Genomic DNA, 10,933 nt, shown 5'->3' on the forward strand with positions numbered 1-10,933 from the left:
CCACGGGGAGGGGAGCCGCGTGTGATTGAGCGACCTTGTGAAGTTGAGCTCTCAGAGGAAGGGCATAGCAAAGCAGGGCTTCATTTATCCTGAGGTGCCTCCATAAGAGCTGCTTGATGTTTCTGCCTCTTCACATAGCAATAGAAATATAGAATTATGTAGGTCTTGTGTTGCACAGTTTTATAAAGACACAATCTGGATGGTAGGAATTATCGCATTGGGTTTCATGCAACTTTACTCTTAACTGTCTTCCTTGCTGCCGTGAGGCAGGTCCTTGCTAGAGTGCTGCATAATGGCCATTGTATTTATTTGCATTTATTTCACAACCCACTGCTAACCAAGAGACATCCAGAGAATAAATTAAAAGGAACTTGCACCATTGTTCTTGGCAGTATCACTAACCCACGATTCCCTCCAGCCATACAAATCGTGCCATGAGGGAGGCTGTTATGCTGGGTTTACACTTCACACATGGTTTCAACATAGTCATGGATCATTAACCCATGATAATGCCTCATGCTAAACGTGGCTTGCTGTTGCTATCCAGTGTTGTCCTTACAAACTGCTTTTCTACTCCTCTCTGTATAATAAATGGAGAATATTTCCATCCAAACCATCTGCTGCATTCACTCCGCCCTTTGCCACCATTCCAGTTCCCCGTCTCTCCATCTGTCTGCGCTCCAAGACTTGAGGGAGTATCACCATCACAGACAGCCATGTCCAGGGCTGGGAAGAGACACTGCGGCAAGTGTGACCGTTAGACCTCCCTCGTTTCATGCTCCCCCGGTGCTTATGTGTGCACATGTTGGGAGATTATGTGAGACCACTCAAACACCCAGTTGATGAGATCTTCCGTGCTCCCTGAGCCGTGTACTGACACCACAAACACTGCGCCCTTTCCCGTCCTCTAGGAATGTTAATGTGGTGATAGTTTTTAAGTTGCTTGTCAATGTTGACACCGTGTCACTGAAACGCAGGTTAATTGCAATAATAGCTGTTGAATGTTGCTGTAAATTCATTAGCCAAGTCAAAGTGAAAGCTTCCAATCTAACAACCTGTCAAAGCCTTGAAAATTATTATTTTTCCTCCCATCATTAACTGCTGAGTGAGTCTGAAACTGTAATAACAACAGTAGCTATATATATGTAATTAAATCTCATTAATTAGGGTTCTACTTCTGCAGGCTCACATATTATACGTTCCTATAAATACTAGGAGCTGTACGGTATTACACAACAGTGGATGTTATACTGCTTAACAGAGGTAAATGGTATCAACCAGCTGTTTGTGATAAAAAGGATGATTAATAATAGCGGATTTACCTGCCGCTTTGTAAAGGGGTGCTCCATCGATTAGATCATTTTCTAAACCTTTTTTTTTTTTCTAAACATTTTCTAAAACCGTTCTAAATCATAAAGTGCATTTTAAATAAAGGCATCACAGGCCCACATTTCCTACTGGATACAGATATTGTAATGCAACTCAATGGCATATGTAATTTGATATATATTATATATCTATTAAGTGTTAATGATGATGTAAAGCACTCTGAATTACCTCTGTGCTATATAAAATAAACGTACCTTACCTACCTATATTTAGTTCTCTCAGAGCCACAGATTACAAGACTGTTGTCAAAGTGTGTTCAGCACTCCCAATGAAAAGTAACTGAACTTAAGTGCAACATCAGTTGAGTGCTATATGCTGCTATCATGCTAATAGTCTAATATTGGCAAATCATGAAGACATCTGCATTATTAGCTTTGACGGTATAAATATCCATCTCCCTACACATATTACCCAGACAAAAAATATAAATGCTTTTGATTTAGTTTTGACTTAAAGATGATGGAAAACATACTGTGCAGCTTGTAGCTCCTCACACTTTTATCCAAAAGTACCTGTTCTACTGTCAGTCAGTCTAAAATAAATGTAATAAAATACTGCATATCACAACGTCACCGTTACTTGAGTTTAAAGAGTAAAGTGTTGATGCTGTATTCCTTAACAACTCATTGTATTATGTGTGTGTACCTGTACCTGGGAGGATACATCTGCATCACGTCAGATATTTTTTGCCTGCATCAATGTGTCTGTTTATTCTTGTCGGTACATCACGTGCTTGTGCCTTTGATCCTGAAGCGTGCGTTTGTTCCAACAGGGCCCCAGGCTCAACAACTCACATTAACCTTCTGACTTCTAGAGGCTTCTACACTCTCTCCCCTTGGGTTTTCTGTGCAGGGTCATGGGTTAAGGCACGGTCTCCTCTACAGCAGCCCCTCTTTGCTTTCCACCTCCATATCACCCAAGGTTTGACACTTGCAAGGACAGTAGTAGTGTTTTGCTTCATCCAAAGTTTGAACATCCTTGCCCACTCTTTAAAATGGTGAGATCAAGATTGTTTCAGTAAAATTATTTAATTACATGACATTTAAGCTAAGGCTTTTATCCAAAGTGACTTTTGGGTTAAGTATCTAGTCCAAAAATACTTTGTAGACTTCATGGGCTTGAGATCGAACCCTTGGCCGTCCAATTGGTAGAAGCCCATTTCTCCCTGACCCACAGATGTCTTAATTCAAATCAAAGGTCACAAAGACACTGGCTCTCATAACTATGGCTTCCTTTCTACCAACTGTGTAGCCCTAACAAGCAAACATTCACCATTTTTATGTTTGCCTTTTTAAATTACATTACATTACATGTCACTTGTTAGACGCTTTTATAAAAAGCGACTTACATACTCAATACTGTGGACAATCCCCACAGGAGCAATTTGGGGTGAAGTGTCTTGCCCAGGGACACAACGACATGCTGACTGCAGTGGGGTTTGAACCTGTGCTCCCCTGATCCGAACACCTACACACAACCCACTGCGCCACACGCCTCCGTATCTCCCCAGTGCTCCTCCTCTCCACTCGCCGGGTATCAGGTATGTGTTGCTTCGTATGGTGAGACATGCCGGCAGCAGTACAGCGAGAGATTATTGTCGGTGTAATTGGCTTTTCCCCGGCCTGATTTGATACGATCCTCTGATCCGCGCTCTGCTTTATTATCGAGCATAATGGAAAGACGTTGAGGCTCACATGAAACGTTCACCTCATCACATCTCCAAAGAAATCGCCTCTCTCATTTCGTTCCCATGCTTAGGGTCAGGATAGTAACTCAGAGCACATACACAGAAAAAAGGCACATATAACCAATACACATATGCTGCCGACAAAAGAAGGGAAATGGTCTTGAAACTAGAAAACAAAGGCAAGGCAAGGCAAGGCAAGTTTATTTATATAGCACTTTTCAACACAAGGCAATTCAAAGTGCTTTACAAAAAATGAAAGAGATTAAGAAAATGGCATTTAAAATCAGTCATTAAAAAGAAAAGCTAATAAAATAAACATTAAAAGAAAAAATACATGGATAAAAGTTACAGTGCAATTAAACATTAAAAGAAAAAAGTACATGGATAAAAGTTACAGTGCAGTCTAAGATATGAATAGTTCAATTAAAAGCAGCGACAAAAAGAAAAGTCTTCAGCCTGGATTTAAAAGTAGTAAGAGTTGCAGCGGACCTGCAGGTTTCTGGGAGTTTGTTCCAGATATTTGGAGCATAATAACTGAACGCTGCTTTACCATGTTTAGTTCTGACTGTGGGGACAGAAAGCTGACCAGTCCCTGAAGACCTGAGAGATCTGGATGGTTCATAATTTAGCAGGAGGTCAGTAATGTATTTTGGGCCTAAACCATTCAGTGCTTTATAAACCAGCAGCAGTATTTTGAAATCTATTCTGTGACACACAGGAAGCCAGTGTAAAGACTTCAGAACAGGAGTGATGTGATCCACTTTCTTAGTGTTAGTGAGGACTCGAGCAGCAGCGTTCTGAATTAGCTGCAGCTTCCTAATAGATTTTTTAGTGAGACCTGTGAAGACACCATTGCAGTAGTCGAGTCTACTGAAGATAAAGCATGGACAAGTTTTTCCAAATCCTGCTGTGACATTAGTCTTTTAATCCTAGATATATTCTTTAGGTGATAGTAGGCTGATTTAGTAACAGTTTTAATGTGACTGTTGAAACTCAGGTCAGAGTCCATGACTACACCTAGATTTCTGGCTTTATCTGTTGTTTTGAACATTGCACACTGAAGCTCAGCGCTAACTTTTATACGTTCTGCCTTGGCTCCAAAAACCATTACCTCAGTTTTATCTTTGTTTAATTGGAGAAAGTTCTGACACATCCAGTCATTGATTTGTTCAATGCACTTACTCAGTGTTTGAATTGGAGCATAGTCTCCTGGTGAAATTGTTACGTAAATTTGTGTGTCATCTGCATAGCTATGGTAACTTATTTTGTTGTTCTTCATTATCTGAGCCAGTGGTAGCATGTAGATGTTAAAGAGAAGAGGCCCCAAGATGGAGCCTTGAGGAACCCCACATGTCATATTTGTCAACTCAGATGTGTATTTACCTATAGAAACAACGTTGTTTCTGTCCTTTAAGTAGGATTCAAACCAATTCAGAACTGTTTCCGAAAGTCCCACCCAGTTCTCCAGTCGGTCTAGTAATATGCTGTGGTCAACAGTGTCAAACGCAGCACTGAGATCTAATAATACTAACACTGAAGTTCTGCCACTGTCTGTGTTTAAGTGGATGTCATTAAAGACCTTTACAAGAGCAGTCTCAGTGCTGTGGTTTGGACGAAAGCCTGACTGGAACACATCAAAACAGTTATTTAAATGAAAGAAATTACTCAACTGTTGAAAAACAACTTTTTCAATGATTTTACCTAGAAATGGGAGGTTTGATATGGGCCTGTAATTGTTCATTACTGAAGCATCTAGATTATTCTTTTTTAAGAGCGGTTTAATGACTGCAGTTTTCAGGGCCTGTGGAAAAATACCTGAGTGAAGAGATTTGTTTACTATATGAAGTAGATCTGACGCCATGCAAGGCAAAACATCTTTGAAAAATCCTGTTGGAATAATATCAAGGCAGCAGGAGGAGGATTTCAGAAGTTAAATAATGTCCTCTAGGTTTTTATCATTAATCTGATGGAATTGTGTCATGATGTCTGAATTGATGTTAAGTGGAGATAGGGACAACACATTTGCTGTTCCTGATGCAGAGGCACTGACTGTAAAACACAATATAGCTCACATTACCAGGTTTTATTCAATATATATGTGTAAAAACAAAGTCTATATGGCCTTCGATTTTATTCAGATGCTGGTTCCTAAAGTGAGAACAGAACTAGGTAAAAAAGCTTTTAAATATGCTGCCCCTTGTGCTTGGAATAATATACAGAAGGAGCTCAGTGTTTCCCCTAGGTTTACTGCTTTGGGGGGGTGGCAGTGGCATTGGGATATATATTTTTTAAATCCTCTGGAGCAGAGAGAGGAGCTGTGGATTATTGTTATTGATTAGTGCATCAGTGTTTCTTAGGGTCAAAAACACTAAACTCACAACTGAAAATGAAAGCGTTTAGTTTATAAAAGAGCACATGTTCAATGTGAAAAGTGACAGTAGATATAGATTAGTTGCAATTTGGTGACATATATATAAAAGAAAAGAAAAAAAACTTTTTTTATTTTTTTTAAACAGCTTGAATTTCACGTAGCGCCCCTCCAAGACAATGGTAGGGAAATACTGGAGCTGAAACTCTCAGATTTGATCACTATTCGGGGAATTCAAGTCCATCTTAAAGGACAGAGAACAAGAAACCATTGGTCGATGTGATTGCTCGTATATCCCATAATCAAAGTCGTTTTTTAAAATTGTGCCAGTTTTTAATGTTTCATTATAGTTTCTTTTATTTGCATATTGACTGGGTAATGTGCCATTTCATTTGTGTTTTACGATCGCTGTATTCGTCTGCCTGTATTGTTTTGTGTTCATTTGTTGTAACATTGTTCATGCTGCCCTCTTGGCCAGGTCGCTCTTGAAAAACAGATTTGAATCTCAATGAGACTTTTAACTGGTTAAATAAAGGATATATATATTAACAATCTATATAAAAGTCATAGATTTACAAGGGCTTTAGCTATCCCATACCACCTTACATTATACTTGTCCAGGTCTTATTGTCTCTGCCTTCCTGAGAGCCGATGGGAAGGAAGTGGCACAGATTGTTAGATCCAGATCAGTCCAAGCTGACAGCAGTCTGCCTTGTTCACCGAGCAGCAGAGGAGATGTAGAACACGACTCTGCTACACACGGTTATCTCAGTCGATATCTGCTGCTGCCAGCGGAGGAAACAGATGGACAAGAGATTTGCAGTGGGAAAACTGAGAAGTAGAGTAAAGGACGTGAGAAGATTGATAGGCAGCAGCAGAGGTAGTTTATACAACGTGTCTTCTTTAAAGGTCCCCTATTACTGTATACAAAATCCACTTTTTCATGTCTTCTATTCATAAACACATGTCCTCTCTGTGTAAAGAGATTCTGAAAGTTTCAGGAAAAAATATTCACTCACTTTTTGTCCTGATCCATTTATATGAAAACCTGTCTGAAAAAGAGCTGATCAGATTTTGGCCACTTTATGATGTCAGATTGGCTTGTGTAACCATTACGGTACGTCCACACAGCAGCTTTTCAAAAATCTTGAAAATCTTGGAGCTGGTGTCTGAAAGCTTGGGGATTTTTTGCGAGCAACGCGACCAACAACCAATCACATGAATCTCCCGCCCCAGACATACAAAGCAAAAAACCCCGGGGGTTTTATGCGAGCAATATATACAGTGGGGCAAAAAAGTATTTAGTCAGCCACCAATAGTGCAAGTTCTCCCACTTAAAAAGATGAGAGGCCTGTAATTTTCATCCTAGATACACCTCGACTATGAGAGACAAAATGAGAAAAACAAATCCAGAAAATCACATTGTCTGATTTTTAAAGAATTTATTTGCAAATTATGGTGGAAAATAAGTATTTGGTCAATAACAAAAGTTCATCTCAATACTTTGTTATATACCCTTTGTTGGCAATGACAGAGGTCAAACGTTTTCTGTAAGTCTTCACAAGGTTTTCACACACTGTTGCTGGTATGTTGGCCCATTCCTCCATGCAGATCTCCTCTAGAGCAGTGATGTTTTGGGGCTGTCGCTGGGCAACACAGACTTTCAACTCCCTCCAAAGATTTTCTATGGGGTTGAGATCTGGAGACTGGCTAGGCCACTCCAGGACCTTGAAATGCTTCTTACGAAGCCACTCCTTCGTTGCCCGGGCGGTGTGTTTGGGATCATTGTCATGCTGAAAGACCCAGCCACGTTTCATCTTCAATGCCCTTGCTGATGGAAGGAGGTTGTCACTCAAAATCTCACGATACATGGCCCCCATTCATTCTTTCCTTTACACGGATCAGTCGTCCTGGTCCCTTTGCAGAAAAACAGCCCCAAAGCATGATGTTTCCACCCCCATGTTTCACAGTAGGTATGGTGTTCTTTGGATGCAACAAAGCATTCTTTCTCCTCCAAACACGTCTAGTTGAGTTTTTACCAAAAAGTTCTATTTGGGTTTCATCTGACCATATGACATTCTCCCAATCCTCTTCTGGATCATCTAAATGCTCTCTAGCAAACTTCAGACGGGCCTGGACATGTACTGGCTTAAGCAGGGGGACATGTCTGGCACTGCAGGATTTGAGTCCCTGGCGGCGTAGTGTATTACTTTGGTCCCAGCTCTCTGCAGGTCATTGACTAGGTCCCCCCGTGTGGTTCTGGGATTTTTGCTCACCGTTCTTGTGATCATTTCACCACGGGGTGAGATCTTGCGTGGAGCCCCAGATCGAGGGAGATTATCAGTGGTCTTGTATGTCTTCCATTTTCTAATAATTGCTCCCACAGTTGATTTCTTCACACCAAGCTGCTTACCTATTGCAGATGCAGTCTTCCCAGCCTGGTGAAGGTCTACAATTTTGTTTCTGGTGTCCTTTGACAGCTCTTTGGTCTTGGCCATAGTGGAGTTTGGAGTGTGACTGTTTGAGGTTGTGGACAGGTGTCTTTTATACTGATAACAAGCTCAAACAGGTGCCATTAATACAGTTAACAAGTGGAGGACAGAGGAGGCTCTTAATGAAGAAGTTACAGGTCTGTGAGAGCCAGAAATCTTGTTTGTTTGTAGGTGACCAAATACTTATTTTACCGAGGAATTTACCAATTAATTCATTAAAAATCCTACAATGTGATTTCCTGGATTCTTTCCCCCCATTCTGTCTCTCATAGTTGAAGTGTACCTAGGATGAAAATTACAGGCCTCTCATCTTTTTAAGTGGGAGAACTTGCACAATTGGTGGCTGACTAAATACTTTTTTGCCCCACTGTATATATATATAAACTCCCCAAACAGGCGAAAACCTACCAGTTTCACCCACTGTCTCTGCCACCTCCCTCCATGCCTGGTTCCTCCGGTTTGTATCCCGTTAATAGTTCTGGTCGGAAAGAACCGGGTGATTTGCTACCGTAATTTCTCGTTTGGAATATGAGGAAATGAACTGTGGTCTGGTTCTCCCTGCTTACACGCGGTTTGATTGGCTAGCGCTTCTACTGTCAGATTTGCATAAACGGGATTTGATTGGCTGACGCTTCCAGCTCAGCTTCAAAAGTAGAACATTGCTCAACTTTTGAATCCTGAAAATCCTGGAAATCTTCGCTTCGCTCCCCCACAATGCAGTTCGGCGAAAAGCGAGGCAAAGTGACGTCATCCCCATTCAAAGTCAATGGGCAGAGAAGCGTTGGAAGATTTGTTTAAAGCTGCTGTGTGGACGTACCGTTAGCCAATCACCAACCAAGGTAACCCCCACCCCCACCTTATCACCTGAATCTCCTCCTAGAGCACCATTGTGTTCTTTTTAACCAAATATCTCTCAGAGGGGCGTGGGGAGGGGCTCCTTATTTTCATCTAAAGTAAAAGAGAATCAGCACTTTTGAAACAGGGCTGAAACAGATGGGATTATGGGATGCTGCAATGCATGATCTGTTCGGTATTTCAAGCCAAACACTTCAAAGATATGTTTTGTATATATCTGAGACCTATAATATATTGATGAAAAACAGTATAATAGGGGACCTTTAAAATACATTTTACTTGTTTACTAACTCCCAATGTATCAACACTATATACATAGTAGATGTGCAGATAAGTCAATTATGCCAAACAAAAGAGTTAAGAAATCACACCTTCCTTTAACTTTTTGTACATTTTGACACTACTGTATGTCATTATAATTTCCTAATTTCCCTTATTCTCTGCCATTATAGTGTGGTAAAGGCCGTTTCATATGACATTTGCTGCTTTGGTTGCCAAGACAACAACCGAGTGAGGTCTTGTCCTCCCAGATTTATTTTAAGCACTATAAGACTCAGTATCAGGGTGATTTCTTGATAAAGGTAAATTGCTGCATGGGACTGTAACATGATCTTTCTTCTTAATGAATTCTGAAGGTATCATAGTTGATGCCTTTCTTAAAAAGGTCAAGTTTCTATTATGATATCCAATTTCATCCCTTTTGATATAATTGCTGTAGAGACCGTGGAGAATTAAAATTGTGTGTCCCCGGTGCGTCGGGGAACTCACGCAGCGTCAGAAAATAAAACCCTCTCTCTTTTCCTCCGTACCCAAATCTTTTAAAAACAGGGGTACAACGAGCGCATACAGATTTGCTGCCGAAATGACGTCAAATCGGCGGTGGAGCCACAGAGAGTTGCTATCAGAAACAATGCCTGACGTGTTTTAGACGTAATCTTGTCTTTGTTTACATTAGCTAGCCTCACTAACACTCAGAGCTAACCTGTACTGTGCACATGGTGTTTAAAAAGCAGGAAATACAAAAAGGAACTCACCTTGTAATACACCGCAAGAGAAAAAGCATTTGCGCTCCATACTATTTCAGAAATAATCCTTGATGTGGTTTTGAACAGGATGGCGTTTTATCACAGCAGAATTTAACTTTATCTCCGGTATAATTCTGATCAGGCATTAGCTCTGCCTCCTCTTTTTCAGCTAAGGACCCAAAATCTGCGTTTCTCTAAACAGGGCTGGAATAGAGGGATGTCTAAAATGCATGATCTGTTTGTATTTTGAGAAAAACACATAATAGACGTGTTTTTATATATTTGTATATATCTGAGACCCATAATATATGGCTAGAAATAGCACGATAGCTGCACTTTAACCTGTTAAGCCCGAGAGGACCTTAATCCGTGTCTGGTGGGTATTTTTTTCACAAAACTGTGTCTCAGCCAGGGCTTCTTAATATTTAAAAACCTATTAATGTGTCATACTCACTTAACGGTTAGAAACTCAGCTAACCCCTGCCTTAGCTGTTGGTTTCTGATCAAAAGTCGTGTTCAATGACATTAAAACGATAACAACGCGGCTGAAGGTTAATCCAATGTGTCTGTCACTTTGAAAAAGGATTGATAATCCATAGTTCAATTTTTATGTAAAAATCGGAGATTTAATATTAGCTGCTAATTGTAGCCACCAGAGTGTATCGCAGCTTCCGGTTCCGGGGCATTCTGGCTGCGCAGCACTCATTCACCAATGGGTAATGTTTAGATTTCCCTCGATTCTATTGGCTCTAACGGTTCAAAAAAGATGTCAATCATCAAAATCGAATGAAGGGGGCCAAAGAAATGGAAAATGCACCCAAATGACCCCAGAAGTGGGTTTTTTTTTCTAAATCTCTCTAAAAAGGTCAAATTTCACTTGGTTTGCATCAATCTTGATACAGGGTACTTATTATATGTTTATAGTTTGGATTCCTAAAGCTTTTAGTCTACCATCCCATCATTCAAGGGTGGTTGTCACTATAAGTAAAAAAAGACAAATTTGGACGGACACTGTAATTTACATTTCTTGACTATGTTCAATCGGAATTTACATTAAAATTAAAAAAATCTATATTGATTCTGACTTTTTTACATCCAACTCACAGGTTTATCATTG

The 10,933-nt window shown here is 40.3% G+C and overlaps 1 protein-coding gene across 1 annotated transcript in view; it reads left to right on the forward strand.

Moving 5' to 3' along the window:
- suclg2 (succinate-CoA ligase GDP-forming subunit beta) overlaps positions 1–10,933 on the forward strand; it is a 111,452-nt gene that overhangs the window by 67,466 nt on the left and 33,053 nt on the right. The gene's annotated exons all lie outside the window — the stretch shown is intronic.

Source organism: Gymnodraco acuticeps, unplaced genomic scaffold, assembly GCF_902827175.1.
Source record: "Gymnodraco acuticeps unplaced genomic scaffold, fGymAcu1.1, whole genome shotgun sequence".
Classification (NCBI taxonomy): Eukaryota; Metazoa; Chordata; class Actinopteri; order Perciformes; family Bathydraconidae; genus Gymnodraco; species Gymnodraco acuticeps.